The sequence below is a fragment of the Adiantum capillus-veneris genome, chromosome 29 (assembly GCF_014529385.1).
Source record: "Adiantum capillus-veneris isolate H3 chromosome 29, ASM1452938v2, whole genome shotgun sequence".
NCBI lineage: Eukaryota > Viridiplantae > Streptophyta > Polypodiopsida > Polypodiales > Pteridaceae > Adiantum > Adiantum capillus-veneris.
The window spans coordinates 99,400,713-99,421,527 of record NC_140959.1 but is presented as its reverse complement, the minus strand read 5'-3'; the positions used below and the strand labels follow the sequence as shown (position 1 = coordinate 99,421,527).

The 20,815-nt window shown below is 41.9% G+C and overlaps 1 pseudogene; it reads left to right on the top strand.

Annotated features, from left to right (window-relative positions):
- Positions 1 to 4,876: 4,876 nt before the first annotated feature.
- On the top strand, positions 4,877 to 5,540 carry LOC147419650 (uncharacterized; annotated as a pseudogene).
- Positions 5,541 to 20,815: the final 15,275 nt, after the last annotated feature.

Sequence of the window (20,815 nt, the reverse complement as noted above, 5' to 3'; positions counted from 1 at the left end):
AGGGTTTGTATCACCTCTCTCTCTCTCTCTCTCTCTCTCTCTCTCTCTCTCTCTCTCTCTGGAGAGTCAGCCCCCTGTTCGCTTCACCGTGACCGGATTGCGGCATGCATTGGCTCCCAGCATTTTAGAGGCTGTCGGGGTCCGTGTCGCTCTTTGCGACCGTCATTTGTTGCCCCCACTAAGGAGGGTTTTTAAGAAACATTCAGTTTACAATGTTGAAAGCAATGCACCTCATCAATCATGGAGGAATGGTTGAAGGAGTTCTCTAACTGGACGACGGAAGAGGACAAGACTAAGGAGGCACTAGCCGCCTTCATTGAAGTACTACTGCGAGGTTGTAGTGTCGTCAGTATTCAAAAGATAAGCTCTGCATCTCGTGTTGCTCGTTCTAACCACAAATTGAGAGCATCAAGTGGGAGGCCTATGAAGTGCTATCACTGCTCTCAACCAAAGCACACTGTATGAGTGCCAGCAATGAAGGCAGCAAAGGGGTTGAGATCGTCTGCATCGACATTCACCATGAGGAGGTCGTCCATATCAAAGGAGGAAAGAAAACGGTAAGGACTCTCTTCCCTAAGGAAACTGCAATCAAAGGTATAACCTCTACTCCAAAAATGACCTAAAGGGGCTGCTCGAGCCAAAGGTAAGAAAAGGCAAAGCTAGATTGGAAACACATGACCCCAAAGGAAGAATCGTTTGGCCAAGCGAGTGGTTCAAGTTCGGAAAGCCGGGTCGTACCCAGTTTGCCAAAGAGAAGGTCATCCGAGGCTAAGCAGCGGAAGTTCGCCTATCGATTTGCACGACGCATGTGAGTACTGCCAGTCCATTTTTACAATCCTAAAGCAGAAGTGGTATGAAGGTTTCCATGCCCTAAGGAAGAGTGGTTACGCTACTGCTATCGCTGTTTTGGAAGACAGGTAGAGGGTCTTCCTCCTCTCCCTGTATAACTCATCCTGAAGAAGCTCTCCACCACAGGTGAAACCGAGTGGGCTGGAGACAAATTACAGTTGAATGGAGTGGAGTTCATGCAACGCGCTGACTACGGTAACTATCTGCACTTGCTGCTAGCCAAAAGACGGGGAGTAGTCAGACGTGCCACCATCACCCTATATGTGCTGAGCAACGAAGGAAAAATAGAACCTATGAAAGGCGATGACCTCCTGTGGATGTGCCGACTCATCAACACTGGCACCGTAAGAATATAAGTAAGTGCTCCAACCTCTATGCATGATGGAAAACGGGCCAACAACATTCCCGTTTAGATTTTTGCAGCATATGCATGTGAATATTTATGTAGATAGGAAAATCTTCTACCAACAGAAGATCTGAGATGAAGAAAATCCTAGCCACGCTTCCCACCATTTCACCCCCCAGATGGGACGAGCCATTTTATGTGAACCCTAGTGTAGGAAGTGATACACTCATAACTGTACTAATGCAAAAGGACCCCCAAACTTCTTTCATGCGTCCTATCTACTTCTCTAGTCGTGTCATGACCCCATCAAAAAAGGGATTCACCGCAGTAGAACACATGGTGCTCTCACTAATGTTTGCAACCACAAAGTTCCGCTCCTATCTACTGCCTAGACCTTTTGTAATTCTGCCAATGGAGGAGGTTTTTCTGTATGTAATGCGACACATGGATGTCTCATCTAGGATCTCTAAATGGCTGGCTAGATTACAAGAGTTTGACTACACCATGCAAGTAGAAAAATCCACTAGGGATAGTTTAGCGGGTATTCTTACTCATCGCCACTATGAGAAGAAGATGAAGGTCAACATGGAAGCAAAAGAAGAGACACCAATGGTAGAAAGTCCTAAGCTAGAAAGAGCTCACTCTTTTTTATTTGACGGAGCATACAAGAGAACAGTGGACCAGTCTACTGCTGGCTTAGTTATTTTCAATGAGCAGCAGGAAAGGGTATTCTCCATCGGGCAGCTATCACACTCCCACTCCAACAATGAAGCAGAGTATGCAGATTTAATTCTTGGGTTAGAACAATATATTTTGCAAGGGATTCAGTGTCTAAATGTGTTTGGTGATTCTTTGCTTTTGATAAAGCAGATAAACGGCACTTGGGTTTGTAAAAATCGGGATTTTCTTGGTCAACTACGCCAAGCTAACAATATTTTAAGGAAGTTTGAAGCAGTGTAATTATTTCATGTCCCCAGGACAGATAATCAGGAGGCAGATGATCTAGCTAAGGAAAGAATACACGACATTCCCATAGGAGCAATCAAACCGAAACTACCCCTCTTTCAAGGTAGTGATGCTATGCCTGATATCATCAACTTTCTAGATACAAGAGAATGTTCGGAAGGGTACACTAGGGACCAGAAACGATGGCTGGTAAGGAAGGATACAAGATACCACCTTGTAAACGGCCACTTGTATTGTAAGGGCAAGGATTAGATTCTCAGGCAAGTACCAACCTTCAGTGAGATCACAGAGGTAATTTCAAGTTGCCATGATGGTGTCTGGAGCGGTCATTTTGCCTTAGATATCACCAGTAGGAAGATTCTACAGGCAGGATATTATTGGCCTAGTATGAACATGGATGTACATCATTGGTGTAAAACATGCAAGGCCAGTCAAGTGGCCAGTGATCTCACACTAACCTATGAGCCACAGACTCCTATCATCTCATATGGTCCGTTTGAGAAATGGGGAGTAGATGCAATTGGTCCTCCCAGGGCGATCACTTTTTAGAATGTGTATGATATCACGTGAGTTAACCGGAGAGGGTTATTAAAAGACCAAAATGTATAAAAATGTATACATACAGAGGGGGGTGCGGGTTTTTTAAATAGTCTCACAGTGTAAGTATAGTATGTATATTGGGGTATTACTAATTACCTCTTGAACACACGTGATATAGGGGTCTTTTGATAAGTGACTGCCCCGGGTTGGTCCTCTACCAAGGGCCCAATCAGGTAAACTATACATTCTAGTTGGTGTAGACTACATGACCCGATGGGCGGAAGCAGCAGCCACCACCCTCATTACAGTCCAAGAGGTAGCAAAGTTCATATTTGAGCACATCTGTTGTCGTTTTCGCACTCCTCTTGAGATAATATCGGATAGGGGACTAGGTTTCAGAGGCGATCTGGTGGGAGAACTGATGAAAAAGTTAAGCATTACAGAACGACATTCCACACCCTACTATCCACAGTGTAATGGACTAGTAGAAAAAGTAAACAGAATGATCTGAAAAATCATCACAAAGCAGGTGAATAACCACACAGGTGACTGGGATAAACATCTCATGGCTGCTCTATGGGCCTACCGAATGACGTTTCAAACATCATTAGGTTTCAGCCCTTTCCATCTAGTTTACGGAAAGGAGGCAATTCTACCCATTGAGGTACAGATAGCCAGTTTATGAGTCATGGCTAGCCAATTACAACGCCAAATTGTAAATCTCCACAACCACATCGTGGATCTGGAAAGTCTCCAACTAGATAGGGAAGATGCAATCAATCATTATGCAGTGCAGGCAGAGTGACGTCGGCTCACCTTCAATCAATGGATTAAGGTAAAGGGCCTGGAAAAAGTCATGTTAGTATTGAGATACGATAACAGATTTGACACCAGGAAGGACGCAAAACTTCAACCCCGATGGGAAGGACCATTCATTGTCAAAAGGCGTCATGACAACGGCAGCTATAAGCTGATGGAAGCGGATGAGACAATTCACATGACTAGAGTCATGGATGGAGGCTAAAAAGATATTTCCTTAGGTTTGATCCAAAGTTCATGTTAGATATTCCAGAAGAGGGGCAACCCTCCAACTCTGTGACTAAAGAATCAGAGGTAGGGCTAGAACCATGAATACCTCTAGCCAGACGGGACGGCTAATGACGGCCAGTTTTCAAAACCGCTACCGTGAGAACCAAACCCCAAGAAGGGGAGAGCATATTATCAAAAAAAAAAAAGTGGTTTCTTTAATATTCAATAGCCCTGTAGGCTTAACCACTGGCGGGTCTCCACCAATTCGGCCACATCTTCCCATTATTGCCAGAAGATAGGGCTCTCCCTCTCCTACTGCTCGGCTCCGCCAACACACTCTCACTTACTCTACTGCTGCATCACCGGGCCCAGTGGGCGCATAAAACGAGATACCACTATCACACCCCCTCTGGCGGGCCGCCAGTTCTGTAAATATTCTCTCTCTTTCATTTTTCCCTCTCTCTCTCTATCTCTCTCTCTCTCTGGGACAAGCCATTTCATCAGCGGCTTGCACACTTTACCACCATAGCACAACCCACCGGACAATATGTGCAGCTTGAAGATGATGATGTGAGAGCAATACGTAACGAGAAGATCGGAAACACCATTTTATTTATCCAGGCCATAATGATATTCCTCCTTCACGAGTGCTTAGCAGGCCCTGACGTAGTGCTACCACACTTGCAGATCAGCGGGGTCCTGGCAGATGTGAAGGACCCCAAGCCCGCGCCCATTGTCACATCCGCAGAGGAGAGGATGCTTGCCTTGACCTACCCTGTAGGGATTCAAGGCCTCTTGGAGGCCTCTCCATCTGTCGGTTTGTCCTCAGGGCCGCCAGAAGGAACCAGCACTCAGGATGCGATCCCTGAGGTAGAGATTACTTGTTTCTCCTCCATTGTGGTGGGTGGGGAGGAGTTTTTGTTTCTACATGATCTGGAGAAATCCTTTGAGCTTTGCATGGATGAGTGTTTCGCCATCCTCCATGCCCATGGCAAGTTTGAGGTCGATACCACCACCTCCCATGACGATGATCTCCTACTTCCCATGGGGAATACTGTGGCGGAAACAGTGGCGATTGCACGAGCCGAGGTGGAAGCGGCTAAGCAGGACAAGGTCTATGAGGAGGATTTTGTGTCCGTGCAAGCTATGTGTTTGGCTAAACGCACAAGAGTGGATTCACCATCACCTGCTACAACACCTGTTTTGCTTGATCCAAAGGGGAAGTCAAGTGAGGATCTCTACTTGCACCCAGATGCTGATGAGGAGGATCGTAGACAAGAGGTATAGATGCTTACTTAAATTTGATTGTTACAATTTGATTTTGTTAATGTTGTAACTAAGTTTTTGCCATATTTCTCACAAATCCTATGTTTTGCAGGATGTTTTGGAAGGCGACGCCTGGGCGCAACGGTCAGGGGGGAGGAGGACGGTTTTTGGACCTCAAGAGGTACTTCCTCACTACCTTGGCACACTCCCGACTAGTGACGTGGTGTTTGTGCATGCCAACTACTCCCCCAATGGACGCTACAACATTTTTGCCCTCAATTCACTCTGCAAGGCCTTGTGCTTAACAACCCTTGCCCAATCGGCCAACCTTGTAGTGCTTCTAAAGAAATATTTTGCAATATCCACTTTCGGCGTCAACTTTCATGGGCGCCTCATCTCCCATGTCAGCATGAACCAAGCTGTAGGAGTTAATGACACCCAAGAAATTACAACCACTTTGCTTAACAGGGAACCACCTCAAAAGGCCAAGCGCCAAAAAATTGTAATTTGAAAGATCCTAAAGCAAAAGCCGGATATCATGTAAAGCGTTGATTTCCTTAATGAATCTACTTTTTGGTGTCTATGACTCTCTCTTACTTGCAAGATTTCGAATTTTTTATATGTTTGGCTTCCAATGAGTTTATGAGAAGCATCTGTGCTTAGTGAATCATGCAGTTTTTGATGCATGATGGGTTGGAAAGCATGTTGGCCATCCAACTTGCATTAAATCATGGGGAAAGTTATTGATATGCCTACAAAAGGGCTTGGGAGGCCCCAAAATGGGCTGCCACAAGGGCGCGCATCTAGGTCATCCATAAGCATATGGAAGGGGCAAATGCGCACCCTTGTGGCAGCCCATTTTGGAGCATCTCAAGCCCTTTAAAAGGCTTATCAATACCTTTCCCCATGAATTAAGACAAAATGGCTAACCAACATTCACTCCAACCATAGATCCTTTCATAACCAAGCTACTGTACAAGCCCAAATAAATTTCAGTTGCAAATCCAAAACTAATTACATGTATGCTTCAAAAAATCTATGCTACATTGACTTTGTGGGGCATGCACTTCCTGATGCATCCAAGCTATTTGAAGCATTGAAGTAAGTGAAATATCTTGAATGCTGGGCAAAACATCCTCTAAATCTTTGGAAAAGACCTTGGCAGGCCCTAAGAATGGTTACCACAAGGGTGCACATTTGGTCCCTTCATCGGCCTGTGGAAGCACCAAATGCGCGCCCTTGTGGAAGCCATTTTGGGGGCATTCCAAGCCCTTTCCAAGGCTTTCCAGAAACTTTTACCATGCATTCAAGATATTTGGGTTGCATCAGTGCTTCACATAGCTTGGATGTATCAGGAACTGCATGCTTGACTTAGCCAAGGTGCTTAACGTAGGCAAGTTTTCCCAATGCCAAGCTTTAAGCTACATACATACAAAAGGAGGTAGATAAAACATGGACCACTGCTACATCGCATGGTACACAATTAAAGCAATACAATGCACAAAGAGTGGAGTATACAGTCAATAGACGCTTATATTCAAGTTCTTACCAATCTTGGAAGTTAAATACAAAAATGGTTTGATGACTAATTAAAACTAGTGCTCATGGCGCAAACGGCGAGCAAGCTGCATATCCTTGGGCATAAACATTACACGCTTTCCATGGATGGCACATAGGTTTGCATCCTCAAATATGCTAGTTAGATATTGCTCTGCTTCCTCTTGGACTGCCTCTATAACCACGGTGCCCATCCGAAACTCAGTGTTGTACATTTGTAAAAACTCCCTGCACAGCCTTGCAAAAAGGGCCCTCCGAATCAAGAGCTCTGTGCTCTTCTGATAGTGGCTTCACTTTCGCACCTTTTGAGGTCGATGGGGAGGTGCACTTGTTGCACGAGTTGGGGCCGCTTGCTTCCTCTTCTTGTAGACAATGCTCTTTCTCTTTTTCGGCCACACAAGCACCTCTAGCACCTCATATTCCGAGTCCACCCACTCTTCATTTGATTCGTGCTCTTCACTATTGTGCGGATGTGATGGTGTGTATCCACTCCCTTTAGGGAGTATCTTACCCCCAATAGACATGTGAGCGGAATAAGTTTGTATTTTGACGCCAATCCATGCGGGATCATCATTCGTTTGAGTCTCTTCGGAGCCTTCTGACCGCTGTTTGTGGTTATTTATTTCTTTGCCTTGGTCACTCTCATCCTTCGTGTTTCCCTCAGAATTGTTGGAGTTCGATGAATAGACAACAAGGTGATGCTTCCTTCTCTCTTTTCTTGCTGTAGAGGACTGACCATGTTGATTTGAAGCTCTAGCTTCTTCTGTGTGAAGATCACCTTGAACTTGTGAAGTTCCAACTTCTTTTGTTGTAGATGGGATTCGTTGGCCATCCGGGACCTCTCGATATTCGATCGTTGCCATTTGTTTTGTTCTTGCCATGGTAGCACCTAGTATGGAAAATGACAAAATGAGCTCCCTCAACCTTTAAATAGGGGTTTTTGGGATTTGGGCCCTTTCACACTCTGCGGACAATTAAGTAAAAAACTCAAATAAACCAATTGAATTTAACCTAGATCATGCGAACGGCTGATGCGACACCCAAACGCTACCATTTCAATCCTTAGTTGCACGCCAAGCCTCATGGCCCAGGGCCGCTTGCGAGCATTCCCACTTTTTGGATGTTGTAGTGCGGGAGGCCTTGCGTAACTGCTTTGCTAACATCGATTCTCTTGCCTTCTCAATAGTGTGAGTTCTCCCAAAGGTGTGCCTAAAAAACCAGTTAAACATCTCTTGGAGGTAGTGGGAGTGTGAAATACCACCACCATGCCGAGTATTCTCAAAGTAGACTTCTTTTGCTTGATAGTGGGACTTCTCCATGCCTTGTGTACTCCATATATCAAGCAAACCATAGTGGTCCATGTAGTATGCACCATGCACGTAGAGAATGTGCTAAAACAACCAAAAAGGAGATAAGCGAATAGAAAAGGTGCATTTTCAAACATTGCATATCTATTAAGTCCGTTAAAACAAACCATGTAGTGTGTAATCTTGCTTTCAGACCATTCGTCCTTAGCGGCCTTTGTGAACTCATAAAGCATCTTCTTGAACTCCTCTCGCTGTTGAATGCTGGTGCTTGAAAGATTCATCAATTACACAAACTTTTGAAAGGATGACCACACTAGCTTGTGTTGGCTAGCAACCTCCACATTGGGATCTTTGTCCGTCGTGCATGAACACAAATCTTTCCACAACTCCCACCTCTTCTCACTTGCTAAATCAACACTTTCCTTGTGTGCCTGCATTGGAGACTTTGAATTATTCTTGAAAAATCGATGTGCCTTGGCTTCATTCATGGAAACCTTCTGTGCCACCTCATATATCTTCTCCCTGCAAGTCTCTGCAACAATGTTCACCCTTAATCGATGACATCCAATCTCATTAAGGAGCGTCTCCACCCCTGCATGGAGTCTTTTGACCGTTGAAGGGGCTTCATTGTGAAAGAATAATCAATGTGATGCTTTAGCATCCTATCAAATATTCGCATAAACGCACGCAATGTACAAAATTGAACATTGTTGAGTCAAGAAGGGAATTATGGGGTTCCACCCAGGATCTTTGCTATCTCTATTGGGCACCTCTAGCATATCACATGAAAGAACCAAAGTTTGCCACTCCCTATTTATATGATCATCATTATCTTTGTCCTAACCTTCCACTTGAGTTGATGGACTTGTCTTGTGCCCTTTCACACAGAATGGGTAGGGAAGTAAAGAATTTACACCTTGTTTGCATCCAAGCATGCACTTTATGGTCTTTAGATCATCACCTAAATTCCATTCAACATCAAACTCCCCATGCCCTGGAACCATGAGCTTCTCACCATTTATTTGAGCTTTAATGACCTCTGTGACCCATGGGATTCTACTAGAAATCCATTCAAGGACTTCATGTGTCTCTTTCGAAACTTCAATTGCACCAAGCCACCATATATCCTTCTCTAATTGCACACTAAAAGAGGGCTTTTTCTCTTCACTCGAACTGCAAGATTGCTTGGCATAAGCTAGGGCTTTGTTCATAAGCGTGATGCTCATGCTCTCCAACTTTCTCCCTTTTACAATTACACATGCATCCAACTTCAGCACAAACACAAGCTTGCCTTCAAGAACCGCCAACAATATAAAGCCTCAGAATGCATGTTATGACACATCATAGAGCATGTAAGCAACCCTAAACTAACCTGCATCACTCAAATTGTAGAAAACAACCATGGACTGCTGCAATCGTACCAAGTCCACAAAGATATTGTTGAATTTGGTGTAAACAAAGACTTCAATCTGCAACACACTGTTAGAAATAACACCGCTTCCTTTCCCATGGCCCTTCCTTCCTTGTGATTTGCTACGGAGCGGCTAAAGAGGCATCGTGTCCTCAATATATAAGTAGTCCCCTAATCGGTGAACAACATCTTCATTTGACACCCTCTTGGCAATCGCCACTCTGTGAGGAAGTGGGAATAGGTTTTCCGTGACTCCTCGACTTATTAATGCATCTTTTAACACTTGATGTATTGTTTGATAGCCCTTCGTACTAATCCCAATAGCATCACAATTATCCTGAACATCTAGGTTAGTGACAATATTAGAAAAACTTTGAAGAACTCTCTTAGTGATTGCGTCTTTCAAGTGGTTTTCCTCTAGAGCATCAAGCATCCCAATAAAGTCCTCTTTGTTGAAATAAGAATGAAGTATAGATGCTTGAGCTGACTCATTCTCTCCATGGCACGTTTCTTGGATGAATTTCCTACTACCCAAAACAACAATGATGAGCGGTACTAGACTTAAACAACATGAGGGGCAGAACATCTTACCTCATAGCTATCACCCTCGATTTTCTTGCCCCACCACATGGTGCAAGAGTCTGAATTTCAGACAACTCCCGTTTCCTTACCCTACCTCCGATGGCAGTACTCTTCATGTGTGAGAGAGTATCCTCAAGCTTTTTAATTTCATTTTCCCTAGTTGCGACGGTGCTCTTTGCCTCCTCAAGTGCACTAGTAGCTGTTCGCATCTGATCTTGACCATTGTGGAAACTCCCATTCAGGAAACTGGCAATGACACGAGTAGATCTCGGACAGAGCAATCTCGTGTCTGTTGAGTCTCTTATAGTAGCCCAACAAACCTTGCTCTCCATTTCCAACATATTGCAACAGTGATGGAAGGTTTGTAAAAGGCAGATGGACATTGAGAGAAGGATCCTTTGGGTACAAGCATCCCTCTATCTAGAGATCCACATTCTTCTCCCCTTGAGCGCGGCGTTCATTGGCTAAAGGTAATGTACCCAAGCATGTATTCTTTGTCGGAACATACTCTTGAGGTAGGCGCAGGAAAAGCCCTGGAGACCTACCACGTGAAGAGCTTGCTGGGACATCGATCACATCATCAAGAGGCATTGTAGTATGGAGAGATGGAGCTTGAAGGATGGAGAGATAGAAAGGAGATGGGTGTGTAGGTGCAGCAATAGGTGCAGGTGCAGGTGCAAGGGGGATGGGTGTAGGAGAGGAGCTTAGATTAGGGGCGAGGGTGGTCAATTTTGGGGGGAATTTCTTAAAAGTTTTGGAGGGAGTCAAAAAATGCTCAATTATGATTAATTTAGCTTAAAACTCTTTTTTTTTATATGTATATATGTTAGGGCCACTGTTTAGGGAGAAATAGAGTTTATTTGAATGTTTTTGAAAACATCACTTTTTTTACCTCTTTGACCCATGGATTTGATTAGGTGGCATGGGAGAGTTAAGAGGCCACTTACAAGCTGGCCAAAAATCTAGAGCGAGAAAATAGCATTCTCCCCCCTCCCCCCCTACTTTTCAAATGGTTTTACCCCCCCCCCTCCCCCTTCCCTATTTTTCAAATGGTTAACCTCCCCCCCCCCTTCCCCCTACCTTTTTAGGGGTCAAAGGTGGAGGAGACCCTACCAAAATAGCCCCATTCAAAGCCTTTGTCCCCCTTAAACTTGGTAGGCTTCCTTGAAATTAGGGATTCTTACAAGGCCCATGGAGAGTCCATATTTTTCCTAATGAGAATGTCATCAACATAGAGAACAAGTATGATGGGACTACCATCTTCATCCCTTTTGGTATACAAACAATGATCTGCATGGCTGTATTTAAAGCCTTGAGACAACATAAAAGTGGCAAACTTCTTATACCACTTCCGTGATGATGGTCGCAAATCATACAAACCCCTTTTCAGTTTGCATGCAAGTTCCTCACGTGTAGGAACTACAAAGCCTTCAGGTTGTTTTAGGTATATATCCTCTTCAATGTCACCATGGAAAAATGTTGTCTTTACATCCAATTGATTCAATTCCAAATCAAGAACCGCAATGAGAGCAAAAAGGACACTAAAGTTGTAAGCTTTACAAAAGGAGAAAAGATTTCTTGAAAATCAATTCCTTATTTCTGTGCATATCCTTTTGCAACGAGTCTTGCCTTGTACTTGGATTTTTCATCCACAATCTTAATCTTGTACACCCATTTGTTAGGAAGAGCCTTTCTCCCTTTAGGCAATGGCACAAGATCTCAAGTATCATTTTCATACAAGGATTTCATTTCCTTGCATTGTAAGCTCCCACTTACTGCTTGACTCACATGACTTAGTCTCTTTATGAGTAAGAGGTTCACCCTCATTTGTCAACATTACATGATGCAAAGAGGGATTAAATCTCTGCGGTTGCCTTCTCAAATGAGTTGACCTGCATACCCAATGATCTTCATTCTCACATAACGGTTCTACATCATAAGGCAGCTCATTTTCAGCTTTACAAAAGAAGAAAGGATTTCTTGAAAATCAATTACTTCTTTCTGTGCATATCCTTTTGCAACCAATCTTGCCATGTACTTCGGTTTTTCATCCACAATCTTAACCTTGTACACCCATTTTTTAGGAAGAGCCTTTCTCCCTTTAGGCAATGGCACAAGATCTCAAGTATCATTTGCATACAAGGATTTCATTTCCTCTTGCATTGTAAGCTCCCACTTACTGCTTGACTCACATGACTTAGTCTCTTTATAAGTGAGAGGTTCACCCTCATTTGTCAACATTACATGATGCAAAGAGGGATTAAATCTCTGTAGTTTCCTTCTCAAACGAGTTGACCTGCGTACACAATGATCTACATTCTCAGGTAACGGTTCTATATCATAAGGCAACTCATTTTCAGCTCTATCATGCTGCTGAAAATCATTTTCAGCCAATTCAGGTGGCTGTCTATCCTCATTCGGAACATCAATATCATGTCTTACCTCTTTTGGCTCAAGGTTAACCGGTTGATTGTCAATTTCACCTTGCGATAATGCATCATGACGCTCTTTTTCAATATCAATGGGTGGCATGGAAGGATGAAATTTGACTACTTTCTTGTCAGTATCAGATTTTGTAGCATTCTTAAGCAATTTTGCCTCATTGAACATTACATCTTGGCTGCGTATTACCTTTCTAAACTGTTGTAACCACACTCTATAGACCATTTCATCTTCTTCCCCATAACCTAGGAAGACTCCCTTAATGAACTTCATATCAAGATTTGTTCTCAAGTCATTGCGTACATGAACGAAAGCTTCGCAACCAAATACTTTCAATGGATCATAAGAGGCAGGTTTGCCGGAACAAACCTCCTCTAGAATGTCATTTTTCAGTGTACTATAAGGAAAGCCATTGCAAATATGAACTATAGTCTCAATGCCTCCCCCCAGAACTCTTAGGAAAGATTAACAGTGGACAACATGCAACACGCTCTCTCACATAAAGTATGATTATACCTCTCAGCCACACCATTAGAAGACGGATTATAAGGGGCTGTCAACTCCCTTTTAATCCCATTTTCATCACAAAAACGCTGAAATTCCGCAGATACATACTCTCCTCCATTATCATATATGAGACATTTAAGCTTAGTACTCTTTTGCATAGTAACAAAAGCATGAAACTTCCTAGAAGCATTAAAAGTCTCACTCTTATTTTTCAACAAATGCACCCATCCTTTCCTAGATTAGTCATCAATGAATATAACAAAATACAATGCACCACCAAAAGCCTCTTAACAGGCATGGTGCATACATTGGAGTGAATAAGATCAAGAGAATTAGCTTTGCAAGAGACTCGAGAGTAATAAGAAGATTTCTTTTGCTTTCCATAAAGACAATCGTTACAAAAAATCCAAGTTTTTTCCTTTTACATCAACCCTCTTCAGAGAGGAAACCACATCAATACCCTTTTGGCTCATATGGCCAAGTCTCTTATGCCACAATTTTGTGTGTGAACCAACTTTAGCAATAGCAAGAAACTTGCCAGGTAAAGCTTTGCATCGAAGATAGTACAAAGTACCTCTTTAAGACCCTTTTGCAACAAGTATAGATCCCTTAAGTAACTTCCATGAACCCCCAACAAAAATGGTCATATATATCCATGTGCATCTAATTGGCCAACAAATAGCAAACTTTTCTTAATTCCTGGTACAAACCTGGCATCATTCAGCACAATCTCTTGACCATTGTTAAGAGACAAACTCATAGTACCCATTTCCTCAATATTGCAAGCAAAATTATCACCCAGTTACACCTTGCCATAATTGTCTGCAGCATATGTAGAAAAACACTCCAAAGATAGAGTCACATGGAATGAAGCACCAGAATCCACTATCCAAGACTGGGATAGGCCATCATTAGCACTATGCAATGCATCAATGACACCTTTCTTTGAGATAAGCATCTCTTCCGCATTAGCTATCACCAAATCTGAGGGGCATGAAGCCGCAACCAAAATTTTCTCAACGTCTGACAACTCCTCAATGACCACACTAGAGGATACATTTGCATTCTCAGCATCCTTGGAGAAATCACCTGCTGATTTTTCCCTTTCTTCTCATCTTTCTTCTTCTTTTCTTATGTTTCCTTATTCCTTTCCTGCTCTTTCTTGAAATACTTGCAATGAGGTTTCTTGTGACCCTTTCTGCCACATTGATAACAAGTGACATCCTTATCGTTTGTCTTGCTCTTACTTCTATTATGAGTCATGTTGCCCGCATCACGTTTTTAATTTCTACCTCTTGCCTTGTAGGCAGAACTGGCACCTTCTCCACTAGACTCGTGTTTAATCTCTTAATTCAGAATATACCCTCTCACACCATCATACGTGAGGGTGAGACTGCTGCTCAAGGAGACGAACAAGGTTTCCCAAGTATCTGGCAATGTCATAAGCAAGAAAATAGATTTCATGTTATCATCAAATTCTTGAAGCCCACTCTGTAACTCACTCAACACACCTGTAAAAGCACCCAAATGCACTGGCTTCGAGTCATCAAGCTGCATATTCACCAAGTTTCACATCAAATGCACGTGGTTCATATGCGTGGTGTTTTCATCATTGGACGTAAGCTTTTGCCATATTGCATAAGCAGAGTGCAAACACTTCATGTCTGTCAAAATGTCATCATTGATGGCCATTTTGATGTAGGCCATAGCCTTCTTATTTAACCTGGCCCACTCTTTGTCAGACAAACCTGGTGGCTTATTCTGTTTCAATGCATCTTCACAATCCTTTAAGAAAAGGATACCTTGCATGCGTTCTTGCTAGAGGTCAAAGCCTTGACCATCAAACCCTTGGATTTTCATCAAACTTTTATTGTCAGATGTGGAAGAGGAAGAAGCCATTTAATTAAACCACAAGTGTGTATACAAGATAGATGCAATAGGCTGAAAATTTCAGCAAATAGGAGCAACCACAAGACTTTGCATACGATAGACCACAATTTCTTTACATGAAATTGTCCAAACTTGAAATTTCAGATGAAAGGTGCAATTTCAAGCACCTGTACTTGGCTTTTCACTCAATTTGTCGCGAGAAACATCAATACATGTGATCCCACAACTTTGGTACACTTGCGTGTTATTGTTTTGACGTGTTATAACCTGTGAATCACCTATTTTGACCTAAAAACAGTTTGTTTTGGGCTCTTTTGGTAGTTTTGGTGACCTTTACGACCCTGGAAGCAAGGGGCTTCACGATGGAAGCAAAATTGATCGCGCGAGAGCAATATTCACTTGTTGTCCAACAGACTCCACAGGGATATTTTGAAACCCTAGGAATCTGATACCAGTTGAAAGCGCGAAGCAGAAGGTACCGGCAAGAAGCAGGAGGCGGAATGCAGCAGAGAGCTAGTGCAAGCAATCAAAAACAGAGAGAGAGGGCACGCTCCTTTTTGGGGAAACCCACAATAATGGTTTTTGTGGCCATCCCACTTTTATTATAAGTGACTTTAAAACATGTGTCTATGTTCAATGTGAACCTGGACAAAGTATAAAAATGTACAATAAGAGTTCATTTAGGGCCTTTAACCCAACAAGTAGCTTGCTGATGTGGTGATGCCGCGTGTCTTCTTTGGTCTCTCACAGTAGGTTAGAGATTAAGTGAGGGCTTCTTTGTGGCTGTGCCTGGCCTTGTGTCCGATCAGTATGTGAGCCAATTGCCCAATGTCGAGTCAGTTTAGTCCAGTATGTGCATAATTGGCATAAGGTGCAGGGGAAGTGAATGTGCAACTTTGCTCAAGATGAGTGCTCCAAACTGTGCTCAAGGGTTCCTTTTTATTACAAAAGAGAGAGCCTTCCGTTCCTTTAGTGAGAGAGTGCAGATGATCACAGACAAACTGAACAACACTGTGAATGAAGAGAGATAGAGACAAGAATACCACACCAGACTGTTGTCAAACCCTCCTCCAAGGGCCCCTCTCTCGATGGCGAGAGAAGTCTATGCTATTGATTGCACAAATTTGGTACAAAGGTGGTGATGCAAGTTCTTGATGCTATGATGCAATGATACTCTAAGTCCGAGAGGAGGCCGACAACGACGCTGATGATTGCTAGTTGAAAACACTGACTTTAGAAGTTGAAAAGATTGCTTTATCTGGCTGAAAAAATGCTACTATATCTGGCTGAAAACGCTACTGAAAAATAGTGAGGCTAGCTGGCATAATCTGCTCAAAACGTTGTTGTAGGTTGACAGAAAACCTTGATGCATGCTTAGAGAAAAACGCTGGTCTTGCTGAGGTTCTTACTAAGGAGAATCACTAGAGAGCCTACTGCAAAGTCTGCCTATGCTCTCTTGGTTTCTTCTGCCTCTACTAAGTGATTGCCAGGTTTCTTTCATATTGACTTAGCAAATTTGCCCTACCTAGTTTCCCAACAAAGTCACTTATTATTAATAAGTGAAAAATGGATAAAATAGGGAAAATTGGTTATGTGCACTGCGTGCACATCTAAGCGTATGTGCATGTGGACAAGATACTTCAGGTCTAGGGTTCAGGTCAACTTAGGAAGTGTTCTGGCACCTTTGTGAGTCTGTGAGCAGACCGTGCATGTCCAAACACTTAGAGTAGTTGCATATCCTCTAGTTGCACACAACATGATCATCAACATGACAATTAATACCCATCATGAGCATTTTACAGTGCACATAATCTACTTTCCCTATTTATCCATTTTTCACTTATTATTTAATGAGTAACTTTTGTTGGAAAACTAGGTAGGGAAATTTGGCTAAGCTCCTATAAATGAAACCTAGAGCTAGCACTCTCTGGCAGAAGAGGCAACAGAAGTTCGAGTGACTTGTACTGCACCTTCTCAATAAGACCGGTAGGAGACTTAACTTTTTTAGCCACAAGACCAACCTGGCATTTTTGGGACATTCGAGATCAGCCAGTGTTTTCAGATCCCAGCAGATAGAGTTTTTAGGTTGCAAATCAACTTGGCATTTTTGCTACAACAGATTCCATCTGGCGTTTTTGTGGTTGAATACCTAGTCTAGCGTTTTGCAGCTTTCCGACGTCCGATCAGCTCATTGTATCAACGTTTCAGTTTTCAACACCTAGACACAAGATATCATCCCCTAGCCTCATAAATCTCACCCACCCACAGTAGATCCTCACCGTACCATCAGATCAGCCAACATTTTTTAGTTTTAGTCCACTATTTGCATATTTCAGCATCTGCGTTTTCAGCGCATCGTGGCCATCACCGTCCTTGCCGACACAGTGTCAGAATTCTACAAGAAGTCAGCGTTTGCAAATTTTAACCCTAGCATTTTCAGATTTAGCCCATTATCGTCGTCGTCATCATTGTCGTTGACATCTTCGGCAAGTCCATTGCATCTAGACCATTGTACTAGATTTGTGCAATCAATAACATAGACCTCTCTCGCCATAGAGAGGGGGGCCCTTGGAGGAGGGTTTGAGAACCATCGGGTGTTGTATTCTTCTCTCTCTCTCTCGCTCTCTGTGTGTGTGTGTGTGTGTGTGTGTGTGTCTCAACACCTTCAAGGTCCTGACTCCATCTGCGTAGACGCAGACGAGCTTTTTGTAGAAACCATTTTTGAGACTCGGGAATTAGCCAGTACGACTTATTCTGGGGATGGAATGTCAAAGGAGAGTGCCTTCATTGTCGATGGTTGTGCAGCTCAAAACGAAGGTACACATCATGCCCACAAGAAGATTTAAACAACATTTTCTAATGTAGGAAAACTGAGTCTTTTTGAGTGTTTTTCATACAATACATAACATTACGAGCTTCTGCTTGAGAGGCCCCGCATACCTATCTAGGGTACGATTGGGGTTAACACTAGGTTGGTAACCTAACATGACATAAAAGTGTCCTTTCAGGGTTTTGAAAAAAACCTTCAAAACCATAGTAGATCCACTCATTTTGTAAAATCCTTTCATGAGGTTATAGTTCAAGGCCTACTACACATGGAAAAAATAAGAAACTTGTAAAATTTCTCATCTTTTGGTCACACCAAGCCTCCAAAGTTGATGGACCAGTGCATTTTCATCAAAACAGTAATTTCTTACGTTTTGTTGCATAAAAATAAGATTAGGGATTTTTGTAGGACTTGAGATAAATTCCCTAGTTAACTTCAATGGGTTGGTGATCAGAACATATGATTGCTTCTCACTCACTATTTTTTGTTTTGCCAAAATAAATAGGTACAAAAAAGCTGAATCTTTACCATTCTGCAAACCTATCATCAAAGTTTCTATAACCACACTCAATACAAATAATATATGCATGTTTTCTTAGTTCCCTATTGTCCTTTATGTTCATGAGGATCCATGGAACATGTCAAAATAATAATACATCTCTTACCAAGGGGAATCTTGGGGACAAAGATGAAGTGCTAAATACAACAAACATGAAAAAACTGGGTTCAACATTATGAGTTGTAGAATCCCATAGAAACTATTCAATATCTAACCAAATTTGATCCTTATGACTAGATATGGTTACTACCTACAAAATGCATGTAGTTATCACAAGAAACTAACAATATTGAGGAAGCTATACTTGATATACTAGAATGTTTTGTTTTCTTCTATAATTGAAAAAATCAACCATCGTTGTATACTATGCAAAGTAGGGTATTAGGTGCCCCAAAACTCAAGGAATATTAGCTTTATGTTACAATATGCGACATAGAAAATCAAAAATGCATCTTGATATCATGAAATCCACCAAAAAAATCATAGAAGGGCTAAAATTGGCTAAAAAACAGGATTTGACAATTTTTGTAATTTGGTCATAACTTACAACTTTAATATTTATTTCTCCCTAGAAGCATCAGGACATGTTGAGGCCTACTAAAGATAGTTCTCTAGCATTGTAGACCTCCCGAAAATGAATTCTAGAGTGGTATAGTTGCAGAAAGTTGAAAAAAGCCAAAAACCCAACCCGTTTTTTCACACAGTTTAGGTTGTGAAATGTTGTGCAAGGACAAGGTTAAAGATGGAATTGATATTCCAAAAAAATGTCGAGTTTTTTTCAGCTCATGAGACAACTTTCTAGATAGATAGCACCTCAAAATCCATTTTGAAACTCTTGACATAATTCAAGGAAAATGGTCACTTAACAGGACATAAAAGTGTCCCAGGACCAACCTAGTGTTAAGGGACCGCCGGCCCGCCGGCTAATGATGTTGAGGTAAGTCACAATGTGGTAATTACTGTTAGATTTTAAAAAAAACTTTGTGTGGTTCTATCATAAGTTTTGTTGTGCTTGTAGAAATCATTTCTTTCCTTTCGTCCGTCCGATGATGGGTTTACTAGCTCTACATATTGTTAATGCAAACAAAGATGTTACTAGACATGCATGCCCGATAATGCATTTAATAACAGTAGGCATGCATGTGTTGTTGAGACTTTCTCAAAATAGTGTAGCATTTAGTATTCACCATCAAGGTCAACATAGCACACAAAATACATGTTAACAGCTGTTGCAACTCATGGCAGACAATATTGCCAATCCAAAGCTGAAAATAACCGAGATAACTACTGGGATTGAAACATTCCAAAGGCAAATCGTGCTCAGTACAGCACAATACACCTACCACTCATTGTTTTTGTATTAGCATAAATCAACATATAAGAAGACAAACTTGACTATGCTAATGTTCTCAAATTTAACTTTCAGAATGTTGTTGAAGAGGACTACATCTGGAGTAAAATTGACCAGATCATATAAAACCTTCTTTACTACCTTTCTTCCTTTTCTAATTACCTTTGTGGTTCTACTCATAGCAAAGATGATGCAATGATGTGACAACCGTCTTGCTTTTAAATCATTATTTGATCAAAAAGTTAAGTTGAGGCTGGAGCATGAGAATATTCCTAGCATTTTTAGGGCCTTTTTTAGAAGAGGATAGAGGTAATGAACTACCACTTACAATGCTATGTATGTATCATAATTCCATGTTGAGTTGTGAAGTACCACTAAAAGCTATATGTTTCTGGGTGTTGATTGCATTTTTCTTTGCAAAGAGTAGGTTGGTACAAGTTTTGTTGCCATTTTGAGTTTTTGAGTATCACTAGAAGCAATCATAGGGTGTATGTTTCTGGGTATTGATGGATTATTGATGTTTTTTTGTGTTTTCTATTCAAATAAATGATTGGACCATTAAAAGCTATCAATGGGTGTATGTTTTTCAATGATGATGTGTTTTGTTTGTTATTGACCAGATGTCAAATCACTCAGAAACCAACTGAAAGATCAGTGTTGCATTGAGGATGGCCATTGTACTCCCGATTTTCTTTGGGATGTATCCTTGGTATTAACCCTACCTCAAATATACACTCGTGCCATATACTCTTACATGGGAAGGCATGTTGCCAAGGATTTGTACAAGAAAGTGACTACATTAGGATGTGGTGAAGAGATGACTATAGTTGGGGCAAAGGGGTGTGGAATTAGGAGAGTTGTAGAGGCCTTGGCTGGCTACTTGATAGGTTTTGGCACACCAGCAGTATAGTTTTCTGGGAGGAGTTTTATCAGAAGTTGTTATTGCTTCTAGATGCAAAAAAAGAAGAATCTGCACTGAAAAAATTAAGAGACTGGAATATAGTGCAATGGTGTAGAACTTTCGAGAACACTATATATCTTTTTGTTGATGATTCAGATGCCTTTGAAAAGAACAAGGATCCAGAAAAAATGTTGCATGAAGCTTGTTATCTGCAGGTTATGATTTGCATCACTTCCACCAACACCAATTTAAGAATAGAAAAACTAGAGAGTGACAAAGATAGAGATAAGTTACAAATCATCGATGGTCCTTATAGTCAGGACGAGCAATCCAGCCTCAAGGTCACAGATGACTGCAATTTTTGGGTTCATCTTGCCTATTGGACGGGTGGAATGCCGTGCTTGCTAAAGTCCTATGAAGAGGTAGGGGGAAACTCAAAGAAGTTTATTCAATGTATAGATCAATCTCATGTTTTAAAGTTAATA